We start from the raw sequence: 27138 nt of genomic DNA on the forward strand, positions 1-27138 counted from the left end.
ATTTTGCTGTTTTTGGTTGAAGGCGTATTATTCCTTAAAATGGGTGTACTGTTTGAATTATGATGCTCTCATACAAATTGAGTTGTTGCAGGGGTTTTGGTAGTGGGAATAATTCCAAGTTATTTGTGATAGCACGTGAAGGAGTTTGATTGTTGTCAAGTTTTGTAGTGCAGTAACTGCAACATTTTAAGGGTTCACTTATTTCGTATTTGTTTTCTGCTAAAAGGTAGAGAGCTAATTCAAACCATTTGGAGTCTTCATGGTCTTCTATTTTGTATGTTACGTCTATAGTTTTTGTGTTACTTTTGTAAAAAGTTCTGGGGCAACACGCACACACATGGTTTGGTACTTCAGCGGATGCACTTTTAAATTTTCATATTCTTTTATGTATGTGTGTAATAGAAGGTTGCCATGTGCACAATTGTTGCTAGTCTGTTCTAAAGCTATTGCATTTTGTAAGTGGCTTTCACTTCCAAAATATTTTCTCTGGTTACAGTGGATTTCTTCTTGTAGGTATTTGGGTGTATCATGTAGAAGAGTGTTATTTAAATTGGCTAGTTCTAAAGCAGGACTTTTAGCATAGTACAGTTTATACCCTAGATTTCTTACATTTGAATGATGTGTTGATATTATTTTGATATCATGGAAGGTGCTTTTGCAAATAGGTCCTGAAATGCAGGCTAATGAATGTCCTTGTTGTCCTGTGTATTTGCGCACTGGACAGGTATCCATATTTTGCAGCACTTTCACTTTGATTTTGTCTTTACCTTTCACATACTGAATGAGGAACTGGCGTAAAGATTTGAAAGATTTGTTGGGAATGTTACACATTGACGTGCACGGCCATTTGTATACTGGACGTTCAGGTTCAGTCGAAGGGAGAGGTAATTCTGAGTTTTCTGGGGATACTTCTGTAAGCAGTGTTTCTTGTTCCATGATGGTATTATTGATTTTTTCATATCCTCGTCCACTGCTATGGATGGCAATTGTGTGTGTTTGGTTTTGTTTGCATGCTTCTTCATTAAAATATGGTTCTGTGGTCGTGGTGTGACTCCATTCACCTCCACAGATATTTAAGAAGTTATTTTTGTTGACATTCCGTTTGTTAAGAAGTTTCTTTTGTAGTTTAGTACTTAGTTTTGTTAGTGGTTTCATCCTGTTTAAAACTAAAATAAATAACTTCCTTTTGAGAAGGATTGCACTGTCTACGAGAGCTTCTAGGATACATTTTCTATGGTAGGTTTTAATGGTTGTGGATGATTTCACTCCTGTTCTTATTAGATATTAGATTTTTGCTAAAATACTTTTTTTAGCATGGTTTCTTGCTAGTATATGAGGATTTATAGGAGCACTGTTAGCAGTAGTGGTAACTGAATTCTTGTTAAGCATTTTCTGTTTCGTTTCACATTTTGATAGAGGAGGCAAAGTTTCTGTATTTGAAGCTTCTTTTGTTTCGCTAAATGACTGCATTAGCTATTTTGTTTGAACGATTTGTACATACTCTGGTAGAGATGGATGCTTATTTCGGACACTTTTATTATCATTTGCTCTATTTTTGCGTTGCTTTCTACAGACTTGCTTTTTGGTAGGCATTCTTTGGGATCTGTTAAAAAAAAGAAGTTATGTGTTGGTCTGTTTTACAATGTATGTGTGCTGTGTGCATGAGTGTATGAGTTAGATGGGGATGTTGTTTGTGGTGGTGTGTGAATGTGCATTGGGCAGTTATAATGAGTCGGGAAGGATATGTTTCTGTTTGTATGTTACTACACTCTAGTTCAGATGAGAGTTGAAAGTGAGCTAGCGGTGAGGAGAAGCATTAATAGTAAACGTAATGGTATTAAATTAAAACAGTTATTTATTTTGCAGTACTAACATTCTAAGGCTTGAGTGTGTTATTTGTGTTCCAAAAAAATGTGGATTTGTGTGCCATTCTGCCTGTTAATCTCTGTTTACTAAATGGGTATTTGTGGGCAGAATGGTTCAGATATCGATATTTTTCTTGGTGCGCAAATTACATGAATTAACCACACAGGCCCTCATTACGACCCTGGCGGTAAGGGGTTTACGCCAGCGTTAGCTGCGCCGACCCCTTACCGCCAACTACGAGTTCCCAGAGCGCCATGGTCACTTTTCCGCCCGCTTTTTGCGGGCGTAAAAATCCATGGCGCTATGGGACCTCGGTGTTAATTACGCCACCGTAGTGTACGGTGGCGTAATTAACACCTTCCCCACTCCCATTGAGCCCTATGGGGCCGAAATGGGAATGGGGAAGGGTAAATGGGTCAATGGGGACTTACCGCCCCGCCGACCTCGGAATGGGGCGGTAAGTCCGCCATCCGCCATGGCGTAAAGGGACTTTGCGCCATGGCGGAAAAGTCCGCCGATGGCGGAATAAATCCGCCAGGGTCGTAATGAGGGCCACAGTCTCTTTAAGGAACAGTAAGAATATAAAGGTAGTATTCTACTTACTTTTTTTGTGGAATGAGCAGTTTTCTTCGGCTATGTTGTTTGTAGTTTAGATGCTGTTGATTTTCAGGAGAATGGTCTTCACTGCAATTGTAAAAGGAAGAAGTTAGTAATTTTGTGTGTTTATAGCACTGATGTTAATGTACGAGTTAACTTTTATGTTTTTGTGGTAGTATTCTCGTTTGATATATGAACATAGTGTATGCATGCATTTTATTTGACTATGTGCAGCCTTTATATGCTAATTGCAGTATATTAGTTCAACCTGCTTCGCAAATTAGTACAATTTTAAGTTCATGAAATTCCCTTGTTGTTTTGCAGCTGTGTTGTAGATAGCAGAGAGGTTTGGAAGTGATAGTTCATTATAGTAGATGGGAAAAATTTGAATAATTTCATATTAAAACTAGACATGCAAACGATCGGGAGCACCTGAGAGGGAGATTTCACCACAGCAATCGGGAACGTTTATTTTTCTCATACGATCGCATTGGGATTAGCATTAATTTAGGCAGGAGACACTAAAAATGGTGACATTTTTTAATGAAAAATCGAGTTTCTCACATAAATTCGGAGGGTTGGCATGTATGTATAGGTTATGGGGGAGATAGTAAAAAGTAGTGCAATTTTTCAATTAAAAAATCGGGAGTCTCGCGCTTAAAGCCGGAGTGTTGGCATGTATGTACTGGCCATGCAGATTTAGTGGCATTACTTTGTTTATATGGATTCATAAGAGTTGTACATGTACTCTGAATAAAATATGCATACCTGTACTTTGTAATGGAGATGGAGCGAATGGAGAAAGCGAGGCGTAATATCAATAAGGCTGTTTGTGCCTTCTAAGAGATTTTGGCATGTCATCTTTCCACAATGAAAATATTATGTTTCGCAGCACATTCATTTTTCGCTGAGATGGAGTCCATCTTACATATGCTGGTAATCAAATTTTTATTCGAAATGTACAAAATGCATTGCAATCCTTTTTGGAAGTGTAGTCATCTATTTTGCATTACAAGTTGACGAATCCAAGTTTTTGAAACACACAAAACACCACCAAAAGGCTCTTTTCAGAGCCACCACTTATTCCCAGAGAAAAGTGCATTGGTTTTGCTAGGGTTGCAACCCATCATGTTATCTGTCCTAGGACTGTCCGTGGACTGCACCGTTTACTTCATATTTCTATTTTGAAGAACTGAGAAAGGCGGCTCTGAAAAGAGCCTTTTTAAAAAACTTTTTGTTGTTTTATACATTTTTTTGTGGCTTTTTCTACACCCGACACACCAGGAGAGGAGGGGAAAGGAGGGTAAGGAATGTATTTATTTATTTATTTATTCACATTTGTTGAGCGCACAGCAGACCAAAGGCATTGTGGCGCTGGTTACAGTGTTGCTTATACTTAGTTACATACAGTTAATGTCCATACGGTTACAATGGACGAGATATACTTTTTTACAGTTAGGAAGGGACACCAACCACGGGGATAAGAAAGGGCAGGTGGAGAGAGGAAGATGTAGGGTGGGCCTTATTTAGGTAGGTAGCAGCTCTTCTGGTGCTCCCTGACCATAGTCTCGAAAGCACTTCAAAGATTCTCCCACCTGCAGAGTACAGCGTCGCAGTACATACACAAAATTGTGACCCTGGAAAGGTAGGGGTCAACAGCATCGCGAATGGCCTGTGAAGCAGCTAGAGGGATGCGCTCTCCCACAGGAGTGTCTCTCGTGGTGAGAGGATTGGAAATGGAGGATGCTGCGGAGGAACTCATCCTACTACGTTCTTTACATGGTACAGCTTGGTGAATGTCCGCATTGTGGAACGAAGTTAGGTGTCGCTTCATGGATGTCATACTAAATCTGTACGAACCACGTCTCCCACGACTCAGCACCAAATTACACTGGTTACAGGTGACCTTGTTCGCACATACTTTCGGTACGTAACCATGAACGGTAAACAACCGCCACACCCACGACTCCCGGTGAGTGCTGGTAGTAGGGAGTTCCTCGACCTCATTCTCTTCATCCTCTTCATCCTCGTTCTCTACATCCTCACGCATATTCCCCTCTGCAGGCCCTTGGGGAGGTGGTGGTTGTGGATGGTTTGGGGGTGGTGCTGAGGCTGATGTAGCAACAGCAGTCATGGATGCCATTAGGGTTGGTGAGGTAATCTCTGCTAGAGCACTAAAGGCAGGAAAAGTCAATCTCCAATAGCCAGAAGTACAATGAAGATGAGCTCTGGGTTGTGGCCTTTTATAGGGCTGGAGGAGTGCGCCTCGTGACCATATCAATCACTCGAAAGCGATAAAAAAGTTCCAAAAAACATGTGGAAAGCTAGGGCCATTGTCTGGGACATGTGAAAAAGTGATTTTTTACTGTAAAATAATTTGGATTGTCTGCATAAGTTCTTTTAAAATGTTGGGGAAGCGGACAAAGTGTGCAAATTAGGATACACGCTCAGCGTGGGTGCGGTCACATGATGATGTCGTGAACACGCCCGCAAAGGGAATTGTTGTCCCCAGGACACAGAATGCACAGGAACGGTTGTGCGCATGCGCGCCGGTGTTCTACGGACAGTGTTCGGGTCCTGAAACTAATTGAAAGTACGACACAAGTGAGACGGACAGTTACGGACAGGGGCGATGTTCGCAGGACTTACGGGTATGGTGCGCATGTGCGTAGATGTTCCGCAGACTGTACGGCCAGGTATAGTGTCCTTAGGACACCTCAATTTTGTTTGACTACGGACATCGCGGCCACCGCGCCTGTTCTATGGACATTTCCATCTTGGTTGCGAACGGTAAGGACAGGTATAGTGTCCTTAGGACACTCCCATTTTGTTATTTTACGGACATCCCGGACACCTGGTGTGATCTAAGAACAGTTTCATCTTGGTTGCGAACGCTACGGAGAGGTATAGTGTCCTTAGGACACCCCCATTTTGTTGATTTACGGATATCCCGGACAGCTGGTGTTTTCTAAGAACAGTTTCATCTTGGTTGCGAATGGTACGGATAGGTGTACTATCTTTAAGACATCCATATTTTGTTAATTACGGACAGGCCGGACAGGCGCGCTGGCCGTGGCCATTTGAACTGTTTAAAAAAAAAAAAATTAGACACACACAATTTCATTAAAACTAACATAACATTTATTTTATTATACACATATACAGGAATTAAGAAACAGAGGGGGAAGCAGAAACTGAAACAAATATAGGGGAATTAGGGGTTTGCAGAGGATCATTGTGAGGGGATGAAGGGATCGAAGTTTCGTCGAAACATTTATGTTGTTCGTGAGGGTTTGGGGATACTTCACTGGGACATGGAGAGGCGGGACAGGTACAGGTAGTACAGTGGTAGCACATTTTTCCTTTGACATGCTCCTCCACAAATTGCCTTAAACCATTGAAATTATCTTTCAGCGTGTCCACTTTCTGTTCTTTGCATTGCAAGGTGTCTTGCATTGTTTGGTGGAATTTCTTCAAACTTTGCATGGTCTGTTACAAATAAATATATATATACGTTAAGTACACATAAAGTACTGACTATTCATTTGCTTATGCAGAGAGGTGTGCACCATTATTATCGCTATATTCCGACATTTCGTCACACGGAAAATTCTCCTCGAGCCATTCCAAAGTACTGCACATTTCTGTGTGAAAAACACAAATACATTAATTGTTCTGTACCTCATACAAAAAGTATACAACTATATAAGAAAAATGAAGTTTACTTACTAGTTTCTGGTAATTTGTATTCGTTGTGTTGTGTTTGTGTACTGTCGCTCGTAGCTCTGCAGTTTCTGTGAGGAAATTATGTTGGAGGCATATCTTTTTAGTTATGGTATAATCCATTTCATTACATATGGTATTTAAATGTATGGTTGATGTGTTAGACGTGTAGGTTCCACTGCTTATTTATCATTACTTAAATTTGTTTATGTGCTGCTTTTTAAACTTGTGCAGTTTTTCTATGGTATGATAGAACAATTTCAGATACCCCCTGAGTGTTTGGGTAGCGTTGATGTCCGCGCCTGTCCGCGGACATATGCACAGTCCGTGCCCTTCAAAAATTATTAGCGGGGGGGGTTTAGTATGTTCTATGTTACATGTATATAAAGTAAGGGAATCCTAGTAAACATCTCCCAAATTCACACGATGAAAGTGTATATTCAGTAAAAAAAACGTTGTTAAAGGGATGTTATGGTTAAGTTGCGCTAGTAAAAACCTATGAAATTCAGGAAAAAAGCGTTGTTAAAGGAACGGTATGGTTCAGTTGCGCTACTAAAAACCTGTGAAATTCAGTAAAAAAACTTTGTTAAAGGGACATTATGGTTAAGTTGCGCTACTAAAAACCTATGAAATTCAGTAAAAAAACGTTGTTAAAGGAACGTTATGGTTCAGTTGCGCTACTAAAAACCTGTGAAATTCAGTAAAAAAACTTTGTTAAAGGGACATTATGGTTAAGTTGCGCTACTAAAAACCTATGAAATTCAGTAAAAAAACGTTGTTAAAGGAACGTTATGGTTCAGTTGCGCTACTAAAAACCTGTGAAATTCAGTAAAAAAACTTTGTTAAAGGGACATTATGGTTCCAAGTAAAACCGAAAAACCCTTGAAATTCACCAGTTATGGTCAGCTAAGCAACCATAACTCGCACCACCACTGTGCACTGCTAAGACTAACACCCAGGTCATCAAAGATGACATCATAAATGTCATTGATGACATCAATGATGACATCACATGTACAACTAGTTTTCATGCAGGACCTCCACAAGGGATTGTCATTATAATATTGGCAGAAAAGTATCAGAGATGATTGAAGAACTAAGATATGCCACGTAGTTCATTAAGCAATGCATTGCTGAAAAAAACATTGCATTACTGAGTTCTTTCAGTCCATGAAAAAACACATGACGAAATGTAAGGAATGGCTGCAGCATGCACTCCAGAGGTGCAATATTTGCAATCTTCCCATGTTGCATACTAAATTGATAAATGCCTCCATTACAGATTTTCACATAATGTGAAACATAAGTATCTATGCATGCTTCCCTTATTGCATAATTGCACTTTTATTCACAAAAACATAAAGAGAGCTTAATGCATACAAATATAAGCATATACAGGGAACGTAAAGCAAGCGCCAAAAACTGCGGTATTACCACAACATGTTCATATCCGGACTAATTAACTTCATGGACTGAAAAGATTCTTGTGTTTCTTGATTCCTTCTTCTTCTATACATATGTATGATATGATGTAACCGTAACCTAAGCAAAGTATTGTAAGAATATATGAGACGGGTAAGGACTACAAATATAGCACTTTTAACTTCTTAACCTGCTGACTGACAGTGAGGAAAGCCACGTGGCTTACATATGTCAGTGAACAAAAAAAGACGGAGCTAGATATGTAATGTCACCTGTGCTGTCATCATAGCACTTTGTACTATGGTATAGTGACTTTTTAGTTCCTGCCTGTTACTGCCCTACATATATCAGTGAAGGAAAAAAGAGTGAGCCAGACATGTGATGTCATCAGTGATGTCATCAATGACATTTGTGATGTCATCTTTGATGTCCTGGGTGTTAGTCTTAGCAGTGCACAGTGGTGGCACAAATTATGGTTGCTCAGCTGACCATAACTGGCAAATTTCAAGGGTTTTTCGGTTTTACTTGGAACCATAATGTCCCTTTAAGAAAGTTCTTTTACTGAATTTCACAGGTTTTTAGTAGCGCAACTGAACCATAATGTTCCTTTAACAAAGTTTCTTTTACTGAATATATATATATATATACATATATATATTCAGTAAAAAAACTTTGTTTTTAGTAGCACAACTTAACAATAATAACTTTGACTTTATGTACATATAATATGGAACATACTGAACCCTTTCTACTGAATTTGACGGTCCGCAGACATGTTTGGACAACAGTACCACCACCTAAAAACTCTGGGGAGGTATGTGTAATAGTTATATCATGACATAGGAACATTTAACAAATTCACAAAGCAGCACACATACAAAGTATATGTAGTAATACTTAAAAAATGTTACCAATGTATGTAACACACTAACCATTCATGTAAATACAATATTTTTTAAAATGGAATATACCAAAAGAAGATAAAGTGGCTTCCACCATAATTACCTCACAGACGCTCCACAACCAACAGCAAGACCAGACGTATACACTACTGATTACATATCTCAACAGACATAGTAAGGGCACTTCTTTTTACTCATATATTTATAAACTTTCTGTATTAGAAAAAAAAAACATATTACTTTTTTGTTTTCGCACAGAAATGTGTAGTACTCTCGACTGGCTAGAGGAGCATTTCCCACGAGAGGAAATGTTAGAAAATAGTCCACCTAATGGTACACACTTTACTATATAAACCAATTAATAAATATTATTCTGTATACATTTAATATATACATTTTTTTATTACAGACCATACAAAAATTCCAAGCATCTCATAACAACAATCAGAGGATTTCACTCTACAGCAGATTAATCAAAAAATGGGCGACCTTATGCAACATTTTATGGATTTGAAAAACTTTGTGGAAAATTACGTGAAACCCCCAACAGCACATCATTGTCCAACCTGCACTTGTCCCCCTCACTCTATCCCACGCAGTTAACCCCAAACCCTGTCTATGGACCAAAGCGTTTTGATGAGCTTTCCTTCCCTTCTTCACCTGATCCCAGTTATCTAGAAATCCCTAATTGTTTTTGTTTCCGTTTCTGCCCCACCTTCCCAGTCATAATTGTATATATATATGAAATAAAGTTACTTTTCTTATACTGTGTTGTAATTACTTTCAGTTCCTTGTGATAAAACCAATTTAGGTGTCCACGGACACCGCGGTTGTTCGGAAATGTTCGTAAAGAAACGAAAATGTGACTGTCCTGAGGACCCTACATCTGTCCGTAATGTTCTCATGCAAGTTGAAAATGTTCTAAGAACAATCGTAGTGTCCTGAAATGTTCATAAATAAACGAAAATGGAGGTGTCCTTAAGAACATTATGCCTATTCGTAGTGTTCGATAGCAAACAGAAACTGTTCTAAGAACACTCGTGGTGTCCTGAATTGTTCATAAATAAACGAAAATGGAGGTGTGCTTGAAACGCTATGTCTGTCCGTATTGTTAGCAAATAAATTAAACTGTGCTAAGAACAAACGGCTGTCTGTAACTGTTCGTTTTACATGTGACGCACTTTTAATTAGTTCAGGACCCGAACACTGTCCGCAGAACATCAACACGCATGCGCAAAACATTGTCCGTACATTTGCGTGTCCTGCGGACGACCGCTACCTTAGCGAAAATGCTCACAAAACAATCATGTGACGGCGCCCACGCTCATCTCGTGCTCTAAATGCGGACACTGTTTGTGTCCCCGACCAGTTTAAAAGTACATTTCCAAGTAATCCACAATATTTCTCATTAAAAAATCACCATACCACAAATCCCACATACTAATCCTAACTTTCCACATAGTTTTTCTGACTTTTTGAACCTTTTTTGATGTTCGATCTGTCTTGCGGGCGGCGCGCATGTCTGCGATCAGCGCACAAGCACCCCGATATAAGACCATGCCCTAGAGCGCATTCTCATTGTGTTTCTGACTATTCCACAGAGCACACTTTTTGAGATTTCCATCTCCAAGCCTATGACATCCATGGCTCGACTATTACCACATGGTGCTACATCTGCCTCAGCACCACCCCCACCCCCTCCACCACCACCATTTCCCCAAGGGCCTGAAGAGGGGAACAGGAGTGAGGATACAGAGGAGGAAGAAGAGGATGACGAGAATGAGGTAGAGGAAATCCCTACTACCCGCCCTAGGCAGGAATCTTGGGTGTGGCGGTTGTTTACCGTTCATGGTCCGGTCCTAAGTCTCATGCGAACCGTGTCACCTGTAATGAGTGCAAAATGGTACTCAGTCGGGGGAAGCATGGTTCGTATAGCTTTGGGACCACTACCATGAAGCAACACCTGTGCTCATTCCACACTGGGGCCATTCGCAAGGTTGTACCTTGCGAGAAGCGTAGTAGGTTGATTGCCTCTACTTCATCCTCCGTTCCTGATCCTGTCACCACAAGGAACACCTCTGTGGGACAGCGTCTTCCTCAAGCTGCCTCACAGGCCATACAGAATTCTGATGACCCTTACCTTTCGAGGGTCACAGTTGTATGTGTGTACTGTGACACAGTACTCTGCAGGGGGGAACGACTTCGGAGTGCTTTTGAGACGATCGTCTCAGAGCACCAGAAGACCTGCTCACTACCCAAATAAAACCCACTCTACATCTTCCTCTCTCAGCTCGCCCTTTCTTATCCCGGTGGTTGGTGTCCCCCTCCCTTTACCCTCCTTTCCCTCCTCTCCTAGTGTGTCGTGTATAAAAAAGAACAAAAAAAATACAAAATAACAAAAATCAACAAAAAAAATAAGGCTCTTTTCAGAGCCGCCTTTCACAGTTAAAAAATAGAAGTTAAGATACATAAAGCATAGCCATTTCCATTTCGTGAAAGTCCGCAGACGGTCCGCGAACAGAAAAACAATTGCATTGCTACCCTATTGAAACCAATGCATTTTTCTCTAACAGGAAGTGGTGGCTCTGAAAAGAGCCTTTGGGAGGTGTTTGAATGTAAAACATTTTAACTACGTAAGACGTACTTCAAAACGAATGCTGTATTTCTAAAAAAGGTCGCAATGCATTTTGTACATTTCTCAGAAAAATCTGATTGCCAGCATAAGTAAGATGGACTCCATCTTTGCGAAAAATGTATGTACTACGAAACAAAATATTTTCATTGTTAAAAGAGGACATGCCAAAATCTCTTAGGAAGGCGCAAACAGCCTTATTAACATTACGCCTTGCTTTCTCCATTTGTGGACCACATGAGAAAGAAGGAAGCCACACTTGTCTCTGCGCAATCCGTGAAAAAATTATTTTAGAGTTTGGAAACATGTCCATTATCTTCTGAAGTCCTTCTTTCATTGCAAATTGCAAAGAAATTCCAGACACATGTCCTAAACTGTTCCCTCCACAATGAATTACAATTATGTCTGGATGTTCCTCAATCTTCAAAGTTGCACAGAGAGGTAGCAAGTCCAACCACTTCATTCCATGCACTCCATGCCAGTGCACTTCCACATGTGGGAATCCAAGATCTATAGATACTCCACAGCTTTCTGCATGCACCTTCAACCAATGAATCCACAAGTCTCCCAAAATCCATACAATCTGTGTTTTGAAACACTCAGCCATAGCTATCTGTTCTTCTCTCTGCAAAAACAATATCTGAGAAAACCTCTCCTAGCACAACACACTCACTAAACTTTACTGACCAATCCCTTGCTTTATCCAATCTCATTTCCATACCTCCCCTCCCCAAATTCCCCGGATGTAATACGTGGTGTCCTAGAACTACCGCCATGTCCGCGAACGTATCGTAACATGTACAGCCCTTCTACCATTTCGATTTCACTCTCTGTGCCATTCCCTCATTGGATGTAGCTAAGCAATCACATGACCATCCACCACCAAATCCAATAACTCTACTTGTAACTGCATCATCATAGCGCAGCACTACAAATGTACGGTGTATCTCTCGGAGTACAAGTCTCATACCATTGACAACCATGATCTACGAGAAATACTATACAAATCTCCAATATTTCTACTTGCAGCTTGGTCCATATCCATATACATGAACAGAAAGTACAGGTATGCATATTTTCTACACAGTACATGAACACATTTTCTAACCGACTTTTACCTTCTATAATCTGAAAAATGAATGGACGATCATTGTTTCATTGTCCTAAAATGACCTGTCACTTACAAACCTTTATATTTCTTCATACACACACACACATGCAAATACTATTAAACTAACATTTTTGAAATAAAATATATACACGACATATAATCAAACAAAATAACATACACCCTCTATGATCAAATCTCAAACAATAATATTTGTACAAACACATAATTGGTTTTAATTTTTTAAGTTTATATAAGTACTTACATACATTTATATAGGACAAGCAGACTATGACATTCACTCACTGTTACGTGCAAAAGCAGGCTATGAGACATAGCTCTCAACTCACACGCTTTTGGTGGGTGTCACCCGCCTTGTAAATCAGGTGATTTCACCCACCTTTGCGACACACATGGTTGAGAGCTATGATGACAATGACTCACTATTACGTGGAAACGCTTAGTTACAAGACTAGTGGTATACATTGGTAGATTATGAATTCCACAAACCATAGTAAAGATATTTTCTTTCCTACTCTTAGTCATAATATAGTTTTAATGGTTTTCAGGAAGGCGCTGAGCATTTCAATTTAAAAAACTCTATGTCTAAAATGAAAACAGTGCTATATAGCAACCAAATTACTAATTTCTTTCTTTTACAATTGCAGTGAAGCCCATTCTCCTGAATAGAAGCAGCCGATTTTGATTTACAAAGAACAACTAAGAAGCAAACTACTCATTTTTGAAAAAGAAGTAAGTAGATTGTTACCATAATATTTGATTTATAACTCACACGCACTGTACGGTGCATTAATGGTATTTCTGTGCCTAAAAATAGAGATTCTGTACCATTTTGACCAAAAATCCCCACCGTACAGAATGGCCCTCAAATTCCAATTTTTCAGCACACAAATTACCCAACTCAGCCGCTAGAATGTAGATGTTGTAGAACAAACAACTGTTTTAATTGTATAGCTTTACCTATATTATTTATTCTTCTCCACACCACCGGCTTACTTTTTTCTGTCATCTGAACCCCAGTTTAGTAACACATTAATTGAAGAATACCCATCCCTGGTAGTTCAACTTCCCAATTCACAATCACACACCATTACATACATCTTTATCATCTTACTCAAACAATCATGCACACAACACACATGCATTGCAGAAAACCCCAACCCATACCTTCTGTAATTTTTTCAACAGACGCTACAGAATGCCCACCAAAAAGCAACTCCGTAGAAAGGGACGCAGAAGTAGAGCAAATTAAAAGAAAAGTCTCCAACATAAACACCCATCTAAAGCAGAATTTGTAAAAAACGTTGAAACACAACAGCTAATACAGTCATGTTGTGAAACAGAAGAAGTTTCTAGTGCAAAAACTTTGCCTCCTCTATCACAAAGTAAAACGATCCAAAAAACTATTAACAGAAAATCAACTATCACTACAAATAAAACGTCTTCTATAAATCTTGATATAGTACAAAGTAAGCATACCAAGAAAAGTATATTAGCCAAAATGTTCCGTCACAAAGTCCTTCAAAATCTGATAAAAACAGGAGAGAAACCAGGTTCAACACTTCAAACCTATCGTAGGAAAGTAATCTTAGAAGCGTTGATAGACATTGCAATTCTTCTCAAAAGAAACTTATTTATTGTTGTGTTAAACAGAATTAAACCACTAACAAAACTAATAACTAAACTTAAAAAAAGACTTCTCAATAAACGAAATGTGAACAGAAATAACTTCTTAAATATCTGTGGAGGTGAATGGAGTCACACTACAAGCACAGAACCATACTTTAATGAAGAAGCGTACAAACAAAAGCAAACAAATACAATTGCCATACTTAGCAGTGGTCGAGGTTATGAAAAAGTTAATAATACCATAATGGAACAAGAAGTACTCCTTGCAAAAATATGCCCTGAAAACTTAGATTTACCCCTCCATTCGACTGAATCAGAACATCTAATTTACACATGGCCATGCACGTCAATGTGTAACATTCCCAAAAAAATGTTCAAATCTTTATGCCTATTCCTCAATCAATATGTGAAAAGCAAACACAAAATCAAAATTAAAATAATGCAAAGTATGGATGCTTGTCCAGTACGCAAGCACACAGGACTGCAAGGATATTTGTTGGCCTGCATATCAGGAGCTACTTGCAAAACAACCTTCCATGATATCAAAAGGATATCAACACATCATGCAAGTATAAGAAATCTAGTTTATAAACTGTGTTATGCAAAAAGTCCTGCTTTAGCACTAGCCAATTTAAATAACATTCTTCTATATGGTACACCAAAAGACCTACTAGAAGAAATCGAGTATATACAGAAAAAATATTTTGGAAATAAAACCCACTTACAAGATGAAATAGCTGTCAACCAACTTCGTAACAAATCTGCACATGGCAACCTTTCACTACACACATACAAAAAAGAAATACTAAAATTTCAAAGCACTTCAGCTGAAGTACCAAACCACGTGTGTGTATGTTGCCGCACAACGTGTTATAAAAGTAACACAAAAACTATAGACCTTTCATACAAAATAGAAGACAATGAAGATTCTAAATGGTTTGAATTAGCTCTCTACCTTATAGCAGAAAACAATACAAAATAACTGACCCCATAATACTTTGCAGTTACTGCACTACCAAACTTGACAACAACCAAACTTCTTCACGTGCTATCTCAAATAACTTGGAATTACATCCACTACCAAAACTCCTTCAACAACTTAATTTATATGAGAGCATCATAATTCAAACAGTTCATCCATTTCAAACAATAATACACCTTCAACCAAAAACTGCAAAATTATCTCCCTCTGAATTAGTGAAAGATATTCGTGGAAAAGTAGTGTATTTACCATTAGATCTAAAAGAAAATGTGCACACTCTAGGAGTGCAACGTCCAATGCAACAATCTTTAATTATCTTGATAAATGGAGTACCTACAAAAGACAAAAACATTTGGCAACAACTGGTAGATTTACATAAAGTTAGAGAAGCCCTGCAATATCTCAAAGAGAATAATGATTATTACAAAGAAATTAATATCGAAGAAAACTTGAAAGATACAACTGAAATAATTCAAGAGACACAAGAAACTGGTCAATTTGAGCTCCTAGATCCTGCTACAATAGCAAACACTTTAGACCATTATACAATTCACCCATTGCACTCTAATGACAACATAGAAGATGCACTGGAAACGTACCAAATGTGTCAAACAAAAGGATCACCAATCAGCATATGGGAAAAAAGTATAGAAGCACGTGCTTTTCCTCTACTCTTTCCTACTGGCAAAGGAGGAAGATACGATGATAGACCAGTTCAAATATCAGCATCAGAATATCGCTCATTACGAATGTATTTTGAAGATCCCAGATTTCGACAAAATGTGGAATACATATTCCACCTACTCTTTGAAAGTGAACTAGCAACTTTATGTTACGGAGTTGCACACATATTAAAATCAGGATCACGCTTTCAAAATATGACAGCCACACAATTATTACAAAAAGTTCAACAAAAAGATGAGGTTTTACAGACAAATCTTACAAATCTATTAGCAAATATGCGAGGTACTAAAGAGTACTGGTTTCAATGCCATGGAGATGTACGTTGTATGATCAGAAACCTTGGCCCACCCACTTGGTTTGTTACATTAAGTTGCGCAGAATATGCATGGGAAGATTTACATGCTTTCCTACGCATATCAAACGAAAACAAAAAAACATAGATATACTAACACCTGGAGAACTTTGTTCTCAGGATCCTGTTAATGTTTCTAGATATTTTCACCATCGCTTCATTGCTATGCTACATTTTATTTGTAATAAAACTGTTCCTCCCCTTGGAGAAGTGCAACACTTCTTTTGGAGAAAAGAATACCAAGCCAGAGGAGCGCCACATGTCCACATGCTTTTATGGATTAAAGATGCTCCTAAATTTGGTCAAGACAGCGATGCCACTGTTTTACAGTTTATTGAAAAATATGTCACTTGTGAAATTCCGTCAGAATCCACAAATAGTGATCTTCATGCAAAAATCTTACAATTCCAAAGACACAAATGTGGCAAATATTGTCGTCGCAAATACAAAAACAAAGGGAAATACTACACCAAATGCCGATTTGGTTTCCCCAGACCAGTTACAAATACAGGTCAAGTGAACAACCTCATGTCTTCAGTTAGACATAGTGTTAAAGGTAAGTCACCTAAAAATACATATTGCATAAAAAGAAAAGAAGAAGAAAAATATATCAATGATTACAATGCAATCCTTGCCCACTTGTGGAATGCAAACATAGATGTGCAGTACATTGCAGACAATTCTACTGCAGTTGCACGATATGTCACAGCATACTTAACCAAATCAGAAAAGACAGAGCTCCAAGACCTCTGGAATGACCTGTCATCAGATAAAACAGTGTCTCAGAAATTATACAGCTTGGGCATAAAAATGCTGTCCCATAGAGAATGTGGATCCTATGAAGCAGCTGATCGATTAACTGGTACTGCATTGTATGGTAAATCTGCAAATATAGTATGGCTAAGTCTTGGTCTAGCTAAATCTAGAAAAAGAGTTCTAAAATCATACGAACATATAGAAACAATAGCCAAACATGATCCCAACAGCCAAGAAATTTTAAAAAACAATTTATTGGACACATACTACCCAAACAGGAGTACCACTTTGGAAACCATGTGTCTATACCACATAGCCCAAAACTACACATACAAAAATAATATAAAACCTGATGAGCAAAACCGTAAATACAAAGTGACAAACTGTGATGGCAGCTTAGTAAAACTCACCAAACCAAATTTAATTAATCATGTCAAATTGTCATTAAAGACTCCTCAACATAAAGAAATATATTACATGTCCCTGCTACAACTCTTCAAACCATGGAGAAAAGAAGAAGAAATACTAGATACCTATGACTCATATGAAGACGCTTTCAAAGCCAATGAAAGCAGTATAACTGATATAAACTTTGCACAGTACAAAACAATGTTGCACAATGAACAGCAACACAAAGAGGAACTCCAGGCCCAACTAGAAAAGGACACTCCTGACAGTAGTCAACCTTCTGTCACAGGAAGCCAAGAACCACTGGGAGAACCACTAATAACAAATGAGGCAGAATTAGCTATGATAGAAGTAGAAAACACCATGTGTCACTATGAAGATAAAGAAGACTTAACTACACTACAATCAAAACTAAACAAAGAGCAACGTAGCGTTTTTCAAGAAATAAGAAAAGAAATTGCACATGGTGTGCAACATGAAAACAAAGAATGCACCTGCCAAAATTACAAACCTATACTATTGGATGTCAGTGGTGAAGCTGGTTCTGGCAAAACATTCCTAATCAAAATCATCAGTAAGTTCCTTCAACAATTGACAAACAACAAACTGTCAGCTGTTGTCACTGCCCCCACAGGTTTAGCTGCCTACAACATAGGTGGTGTCACTTTACACCGATTACTACTCCTGCCAGTAGAACAACAAAACAAGTTAGATTATTACAAACTTTCTGCAGAAGCTGCAATGGAAGTACGCAGAGTATTGAAACAAATGAAAATGCTACTAATAGATGAAGTGAGCATGGTGTCCAACCTAATGTTGGCTTTGATTCATCTCAGATTACAAGAAGTACTCAAAACAAACTATGAAGAGCTATTTGCAGGAAAACACATCATTGTTTTCGGAGATCTTCTTCAATTGACACCTGTAAAAGGTGAGCCTATTTTTAAAACATTAGGACACAAACTCTGCCGTAAAACTGTTGGCAGCATTGGAAATGTCAACCTTTGGCAACATTTCCAAAACAGAGAATTAACAGAAAACATGCGCCAATCTGCAGATCTCACTTATGCCAACATCTTAAAAAGTATCAGAGTTGGTATACTTTCTAGAGAAGCAGAAGCAATATTGAAAACCCGGCACATTCATGCACTTTATGGTGATAATGCATGTGCTACAGATGTTATGGAACAATTAGCCCACAAAAATGTCAATTGTATGGCCTTAATGCCAACTCTTGCAAGCTGTTTCAAATTCAATGAAATAATGTTAAGCAATGAAATGCAACCAATTATGGAAATTAGCGCCACAGACAAACTAGATGTACATGGAATAACACTACCCATGTGTGACCAAGCCACAGCAAGAATAAATAGTTTAGAAAAATCAATCTCAAACACAGCAGGCTTGGAAAAGATATTAAAATTATCCTTAAATTGCAGAGTAATGCTTAAACGTAACCTTGACGTGGACCAAGGACTAGTTAATGGAGCACTGGGTACAGTTGTTGGCTTTCAAACATACCCACATGACAACAAAATTCAGTTTGTCAATATTCTCTTTGACAAACTTTCAGAAGTAAAAAGAATAGGACGCTCAACAGCTCGATTCCTTCTCTTTAAAGACATGTATGTACGCAGAGAACAATTTTCTCTAACTCTTGCATACGCAGTCACCATTCATAAATCACAAGGTCTTACTCTAGACAAAGCAATGATAGACATTGGTAACACAGTCTTTAAAGAAGGCATGAGCTACGTAGCACTGTCACGCCTACGTACAATTGACGGTCTATTTCTAATAAACTTTGATGCAAGTAAAGTAAACACTGATATTCCTTGCATTTTAGAATACAATAGACTTCGTTCACTGTACACCCCCATCTACAAACATATCCTGTTCCACAAAAAGGAAAATTTTCTAAAAGAAAACTAAATCAAACAGAAATGCAACAGGATGTCACTGCAAATACTCCAAAGAGACTAAAAGAAACTAAAACTTCATCAAGTACCAAAAGCAAAAAAGAATAAATTCGGGAAAGTAAACCAGGTACTTCTTTAAAGAAGGAAGACAAACTCCCAAAAAAAAAAAGCAGTTAGATACAGAACTACCTGGACCATTTAAATTCTCAAATATAGTTGGTGCAAGTTGCTACGCAAATGTAGCAATGAATATTCTATTTCAATTACCACCAATTGTTGACAACATTTACTTACACAGTACAGACCCATTGTGTTTGCAAATGTTAGTACTTCACAGAAATGCAGCAAACAATCCTGACAACACGTATAGTGTTTTTGGAATAAGACGACAATTGGACTTCTGTGCTGGAATGGTGAAATTCACTATAAACTCACAGGAAGATCCACAAGAATTTCTAATGTACTTACTATTAGTACTGGAAAACAAAAACATACCTATAAATGAAATCTTCCAGATTTCATACATGTGGAAACATACATGCACTCTCTGCAACAATGTGACACAAGAACAAATCCCCAATGAGCGCTTTGTCTATATATCAATACCTAATTGTGAATCCGCTCCATTTCAGCAACTTGTACAAAATGCAAACCACAGTAGATTATGTTCTACCTGCAATTCAGATAATCGCTCCACGTTACTAATACAAACACATAGTAAATGCGTAATACTAATGCTTCTACGTTACGTCTAATGCAGATGGTACGAAAAACAACTGCAAGCTGACTGGATTCACACATGGTCAAATTTCAGTTGGTAGGAAAACCTTCACAACAATAGGTATAATCTACCACGCAGGAGCCACAACCAACTCAGGGCACTACACTGCATATATAAAAAAAAAATGTGGATGGTTTGAATGTAACGATAGTACCGTTACTCTAAAGCAGAGATTACCAGCAAAACTTACAAACACTTATTTAATGTTCTTAAAACCAAAATTTGATAACTAAACTGTACTTAAACCTTAAGTACACTTGTAGTAAAAAAAATATAAACTGTCACAATATTTCAAAACCTATCTAACTGCCCAAAGATTCTACAACAACTAATCAGATAAATTAATACCACTCAAATAGAGCAAAAAATAGACAGTTAGAATACGCCAATTGGTATCTAACTGTCCCAAAATTTACAAATATGCAAACAGATAAATCAATACCACGAAATTATATCAAAACATAAACGGTTAGAATACGCCTACTGGTATCTAACTGGGCCAAAATTTCACAATATCCAAACAAATACCTAATATCTTACTGCTCACAAAAACTGGAACAATCCAATGCATAAAGCATTAGGCAGAAAGAACAAGTAAACACGGAAAACAAACAAATAAATAAACTGTAGCATAACAGAAAAAGGTTTTTTTTTTTTAATCCAACATGGTTTTTTTTTCTCCCACAGACCCAATGATTTTAGCAACAAACACAGAAACTTTGCACATTGCACAGTACTCTGGTTTGTAATCTACTAAATATGAGGGTCAATGAAAAGAAGAAAATGTTGATTGTACAATGTAATAAGTCATTATAAAATACTAATACTAACATGCTATTTTCTTTTGTTACAGAAATGAACAAGAAAAACATGGACTCCCGTTACTAAACCAAATAGTACGTATAACAAGATAAATACAACCATCGCAGCATATCACACCCATACAAGCTTATAACATTGTTCCTTATAAATGAGTTTTTGACCCAAAGTTAAAAGCCACTATGGGTGTGATATGCTGCGGTGTTTGTGGCCAGGGCATACATTCTTGGGTGTATGGCCAAATGGCCATGCACCCAACATTCTATACCCTGGCCACAACCACTGCAGCATATCACACCCATAGATGCAAACATTGCAACCATTGTTATGTCCACGGACAGGGGGAAGGTCTTAGGACACATTCAACTTGCCAGAGGACAATACAAACAGCGTCCTCAGGACACCCCCATTTTCTTTATGTACGAACATTTCTGGACACCGCGATTGTTCTTAAAACATTTTCACCTTGCCAACGAACAATACAGACAACGTCTCCAGGACACCCCCTGCAAACATTCCAAGACCCCACGAGTGTTCTTAGAACACTTTCAAGTTGACACCGAATCCATTCTGTTTATTTACGAACATTCCAGAACAGCCGTGTTGTCCGCAGACAAATCGAACACAACAAAAGCGTCTAGCACATAAATAAAATACAACTTTGAACCTATCTCATACTCCCCCATCCTCCCCAAAGACTTCTACACACCAACACACTCTACTAAATACACATTTTGAACAAACTTTCACTGCGCTGTCCGCGGACGTCCGCAAATGCAAGATGGAAGGCGCGACAGAAAATCTGACGCGCATCACGCACCACGCCGCCCAATCAGCGAACACGTCGCATGTCCGCGGACATGACGCAAGCCGCTGGGCCAATCGGGGTGCTGTCCGCGGAGCAACAGGGAAGTCCGTCCGCGAAGCGAACACAGATATCACTAATTTTTTTGCCTTACATTTTGGTCATTTTTAAAAAAACTACTGGACGGATTTACACCAAATTTGCAAAAGCACGCTTTCGGGACCAGACCGCCGCTCCTGCCGCAAATTTGGTGTAAATCCGTCCAGCAGTTCGGGCTGTAGCCGTGCGCAAAGTTTTTTCCCATTCAGTCTATGGGAAAAAAAAAAAGGTTTTGGGACTCCCCCTATAACTTTTCCTCCCCTGGACGAATCCTCACCAAACTTTGCAAAAAGATTCTGAGTGGGCCATATACTTTTTTTGCAAAGTGAGGATTCGTCCAGGGGAAGCAAAGTTATAAGCCGCCCAAAAGTGTATTTATCTATATATATATACATTGCTTTCTTTATCATTGTATGAAGTTGCTTTTAATTCTAAACATTGATAAATATAGAAGGGATGTTATACACATTTTGATAAGTATAGAGCTTGACTTTTGCAATCAATGACATGATATGTATATGCAAAGTGGAGAGTTTTTATTTGTAATGCATGTTAGTGATGGATTTTATGCTTGTTTGTAAGAATAGCGTTTAAGGTTTTAATTAATAAATTGCACTATAAAATACATTTTTTTGAAAAAGCACAAAACTATGACCAATGGGCAAAATCATTTTCTAAGTACAATTGCCCAACACGTAACTGGCTGCATTTCCTATCCAAAGCTTAAAAGCAGGAGAGCAGGGTGGGCAACAGGTAAACAATTGATTCTCGCAAAAACAAACCATCCTCCAATGGGTTTGCGCATGTTATGACTGACAGTATCCCATCTCTTCACTGTTCTCAGTGAGCAGCCCACCAGTGTTTCCTTCTCTTGCCTGCTTGCATGCCATTTGCAGTGTCCCGTTTAAGTCGTTCAGACTGTAATGTGTGGGGGAAACTTCTGTGAAAGAAACACAAATCAGAAACACAACCACAAACTGATGTCATTGGATAGGTGAATCCTTAAGGTCCCTTGCTATTTCAAGAGATTTAGTCTTCCTGTGCCTGATGAACCAATCTAGAGATTATGAAACAAAAGCATTCCAATAAATGAATTTGCTAGCTTAACTAAGGTATCATGCTGTTGTCTTTTTTGGATCAAAGGTTTTTTAATGCAGCATCTTACAATGCCCATATTCGGTGTAAATGTCTGCCTGCCAAGATGAGACATGCCCCAACCCTTGTGCAATTCAGAAATGTTCTTTGCCCATCAGTGTTGTTGCCAGCCAATCAATTGGGCCTACTCCCAAAATGAGAAATTTGAAGGCAGAAGGCAGCTCTCTGCCATTACGACCAGCCTCAGGTTCAGATGGCAAATTGACAACAAGAGCAGAGGCAGATTTAACACTCTGACAAGGAACATGTGCCCACAGGGCCTACTTGCTTTGCCTCTCACCACAAAAACAAACCACCAGGGCTGTATACAGCCTTTCAGTGTGGTCTTAGCTTTTTAACACGTCTAAATAGAAGGTCATTTACAATGGGATGTTATTATTAGAAGGAGCACGTGACTGGCAGTGACCATTGTTGTGGCACTACTTTTCTTAGAATTATATAAGGTTTTAATTGCTATTTAAGTGTGATTTTTGGGTGATAGAAAATGATGGGGTTACATATTAAGCAGTGTGAAACAATGACTTTTTCATTCTATTTAATTTGCTTGCTGAAACTTGGAGGCTTCCACATATGATGGGAAAACAAACCGACAATCACTGGGGTCATGTTCAAAGCCATGCGAGGTAGAAAAGGTGGTGGTAAATTGTTGGATTCATGATTTAGCAGTCGAAGCTGAGGATTCGAGTGGACATGTTTGTCGCTCTACTAGGTCTGCCTGCCAGGTAGTCTGGCAACATGTAATGCCAGACTTAGTTATTCGTTTTCTGGCAACATGTAATTTTCTGCTGGTGGAAAACAAATGGATTTCTTTGGAATCTGCCAGACATTTACAGGCAAATTACAAAGGAATCCATGGTAAATGTCAAATCATTAATGGTAGTGGGCATTTACACTTTTCCGACACGTGGTGGATAAGTAAAAAGAAAAGGTGATTTTGCAGTGTTCTACTATTTGCTGTTTACTTTTCTACAGCTACAATTTCCAGAGAGGGACTCATTCACGCAAAATTAAAAACAGAAGTGGTCCCCTCCACACAGTTTGAGATTCAAAACAAAATGATCCCCATTCTATATTTGATCAACATGTTTCTACAATGATGCATATACATTGTAGGTTTATCAAGAGACTTGTGCAGTTAAAGTCATCTTTGTGTTGTTATGAGCCTATTTGACCTAAAACAATTGACCTAATGACCAATTTGGTCGAATTTTGCATGGGTAATTTGGCCTTTGCGGCAATTTGGTCACATGTATTGCAAAATACCAACCATGGAGAGCGCGGGTTGCAGCAGTGTCCTCCTTTCCCCATGATTGATATTTTGTAATTTTGCCGTTGCATTGGTGTCCACCATTTCCTTAAAATTGGAGGCGGGGACAAAAAAAAAACAAAAACAAAAAACTCATGTGCGTTTAAATTGGGACCCAAGCAAATTAATTTTTGGTCAGTTTGCCGCAATTAAAACATTTTTGGTAAAACATACCCAAACCCTTTGTGTGTACTTACTTGAGCTGGCAATATGCTTGTTCAAGTACCCAAATGTCTAACTAAGCTCAAATTCTGCTTTACCTCTTAACCAAAGTGAGTGACCCTGAGCAAAACATTCAGGGGTCGATTCATGGAATTAATGTGCGCCGAAAATTCCCGCGCAGAGGTGCCAAAACGTGCGAATCGCAGGAAAAGTGTGAAAATCGCAGGAAAACCAGCGCACAGCGATTCATGGAAGTCCGTGCCCGAGAAAAACATTGGATGTGCGCTAAAAATGTGCCTCGCACACGGCGGCGCACATGTCATCCAACAGCGTGCGCCACGGCCACTGCGAAATCGCACATAGCGTGGCGCACATCACAAAAGTAGACGGAACACGGGGCGTAACACTCGGAATGGGGAACAACGCGTGAAAATATGGGCGTCACGGGGGAAGTACAGGAGGCAAGTGCGCGGAACGCCCACATTCACGCCTACAACCCGTATTCATGGAATCGAATAGGGCAAACCAGCGCATGGTCAAAGACGCGCACAGGGCCAAACAAGTACGCCACAAGAAAGCAGGCGGTAGCGCCCCTGCGACTGAAAAAAATGTGCGCCAAAATGTGCGCTAACAAAAAGCACCCATATACAGCCATGATGAGTGGCCCATACAGTGGCCCTCTAGGACAAATGAGGTGCAAAGGGGCACTGACAAACACGGACACCAGCTGTGTGAAAAGTAGCGTGTGCGCGTGTTCCTGGGTGCACGGGAAGTTCCACACGCAATTAGCCTGGGTACGTGTACTTCGCGGTGCGCAGGAAGTTCCACACGCGATTAGCCTGGGAACGTGTACTACGGGGTGCGCGGGAAGTTCCACACGCGATTAGCCTGGGTACGTGTACTACGGGGTGCGCGGGAAGTTCCACATGCGATTGGCCTGGGTAGGTGTGGGTGCGTGGGAAGTTCCACACGCGATTGGCCTGGGTAGGTGGGGGTGCGCGGGAATTTCCGCACGCGATTGGCCTGGGTACGTGTACTTCGTGGTGCGCGGGAAGTTCCACACGCGATTGGCCTGGGTACGTGTATTCCGATGTGCGCGGAAGATTCACACGCGATTTCTGCAGGGTACGTGTATTTCGGTGGTGCCGGGGAATGCTACACGTGATTTGGCCATGTGGGTCTCCCCAGGTGTTCCCTCTACACCCTCCACGGCCCCTGCAGGCAGCCCACACCACAGGGTACTACCCTGCACCCCTGCTCATGTCCCACAGGCAACCCATCCACCATGGCCATGCCCACCAGCCAACCCACATGTCACCTTGCACTACTGATCACCAACACATGTCTCCCAGCACTCCAGCACCCCCATCCCCCAGCCACCAGGTCCCCACTCATGTCTCCCACCACCCCCACCCCCCAGCAGTGCAGGGGCAGCCTCCACCAGGCCCCCACTCATGTCCAACTCATGTCTCCCACCACCCCCACCCCCCAGCCACCAGGGGCAGCCTCCACCAGGCCCCCACTCATGTCTCTCACCACCCCCACCCACCAGCAGTGCAGGGGCAGCCTCCACCAGGCCCCCACTCATGTCCAACTCATGTCTCCCAGCACCCCCACCCCCCAGCCACCAGGGCAGCCTCCACCAGGCCCCCACTCATGTCCCCTATTACCCCCACCCCCCAGCAGTGCAGGGGCAGCCTCCACCAGGCCCCCACGTATGTCTCCCACCACCCCCACCCCCCAGTAGTGCAGGGGCAGCCTCCACCAGGCCCCCACCCATGTCTACCACCACCCCCACCCCCCAGCCACCAGGGGCAGCCTCCACCAGGCCCCCACTCATGTCTCCCACCACCCCCACCCCCCAGCAGTCAGGGGCACCCTCCACCAGGCTCCCACTCCTGTCTCCCAGCACCCCCACCCCCCAGCCCCCAGGGGCAGCCTCCACCAGGCCCCCACTCATGTCCCCTATTATCCCCACCCCCCAGCAGTGCAGGGGCAGCCTCCACCAGGCCCCCACTCATGTCTACCACCCCCACCCCCCAGCAGTGCAGGGGCAGCCTCCACCAGGCCCCCACTCCTGTCTCCCTGCACCCCCACCCCCCAGCAGTGCAGGGGCAGCCTCCACCAGGGCCCCACCCATGTCTACCACCACCCCACCCCCCAGCAGTGCAGGGGCAGCCTCCACCAGGCCCCCACTCCTGTCTCCCTGCACCCCCACTCCCCACCCCTCAGGGTCAGCCTCCACCAGGCCCCCACTCATGTCCCCTATTATCCCCACCCCCCAGCAGTGCAGGGGCAGCCTCCACCAGGCCCCCACTCATGTCCAACTCATGTCTCCCACCACCCCCACCCCCCAGCCACCAGGGACAGCCTCCACCAGGCCCCCACTCATGTCTCCCACCACCCCCACCCCCCAGCAGTGCAGGGGCAGCCTCCACCAGGCCCCCACTCATGTCCCCCTGCACCCCCACCCCCCAGCCGTGCCATTTGCCTGGGTACGTGTACTTCGGGGTGCGCGGGAAATTCCACACGCGATTGGCCTCGGTATGTGTACCTCGGGGTGCGCGGGAAGTTCCACACGTGATTAGCCTGGGTACGTGTACTTCGGGGGGGCGCGGGAAGTCCCACACGCGATTGGCCTGGGTACGTGTACTTCGGGGTGCGTGTGAACTTCCACACGCGATTTGCCTGGGTACATGTACTTCGGGGTGCGTGGGAAGTTCCACACGCGATTGGCCTGGGTACGTGTACTTCGGGGTGCGCGTGAACTTCCACACGTGATTGGGCCTGTGAGAGTGGGTACATGTATTCTAGGGGTGGGCGGGAATATTTACCCGCGACTGTGCCTGTGAGAGCGTGCTACGTGTATTCCTGGGGTGGGCGGGAAGATTCACACGTTCGCCTACGACGTGCCGAAAAATAAATGGTCCAATCCTGAGACACGTACGCCAGCATGAAGCAGGCGTACGTCGACCCGCGCAGCATAAAAGTGCGCGCAAACAACAAACAA

This window comes from Ambystoma mexicanum, chromosome 6q, assembly GCF_040938575.1.
Source record: "Ambystoma mexicanum isolate Mex_15411 chromosome 6q, UKY_AmexF1_1, whole genome shotgun sequence".
NCBI classification, from domain to species: Eukaryota; Metazoa; Chordata; class Amphibia; order Caudata; family Ambystomatidae; genus Ambystoma; species Ambystoma mexicanum.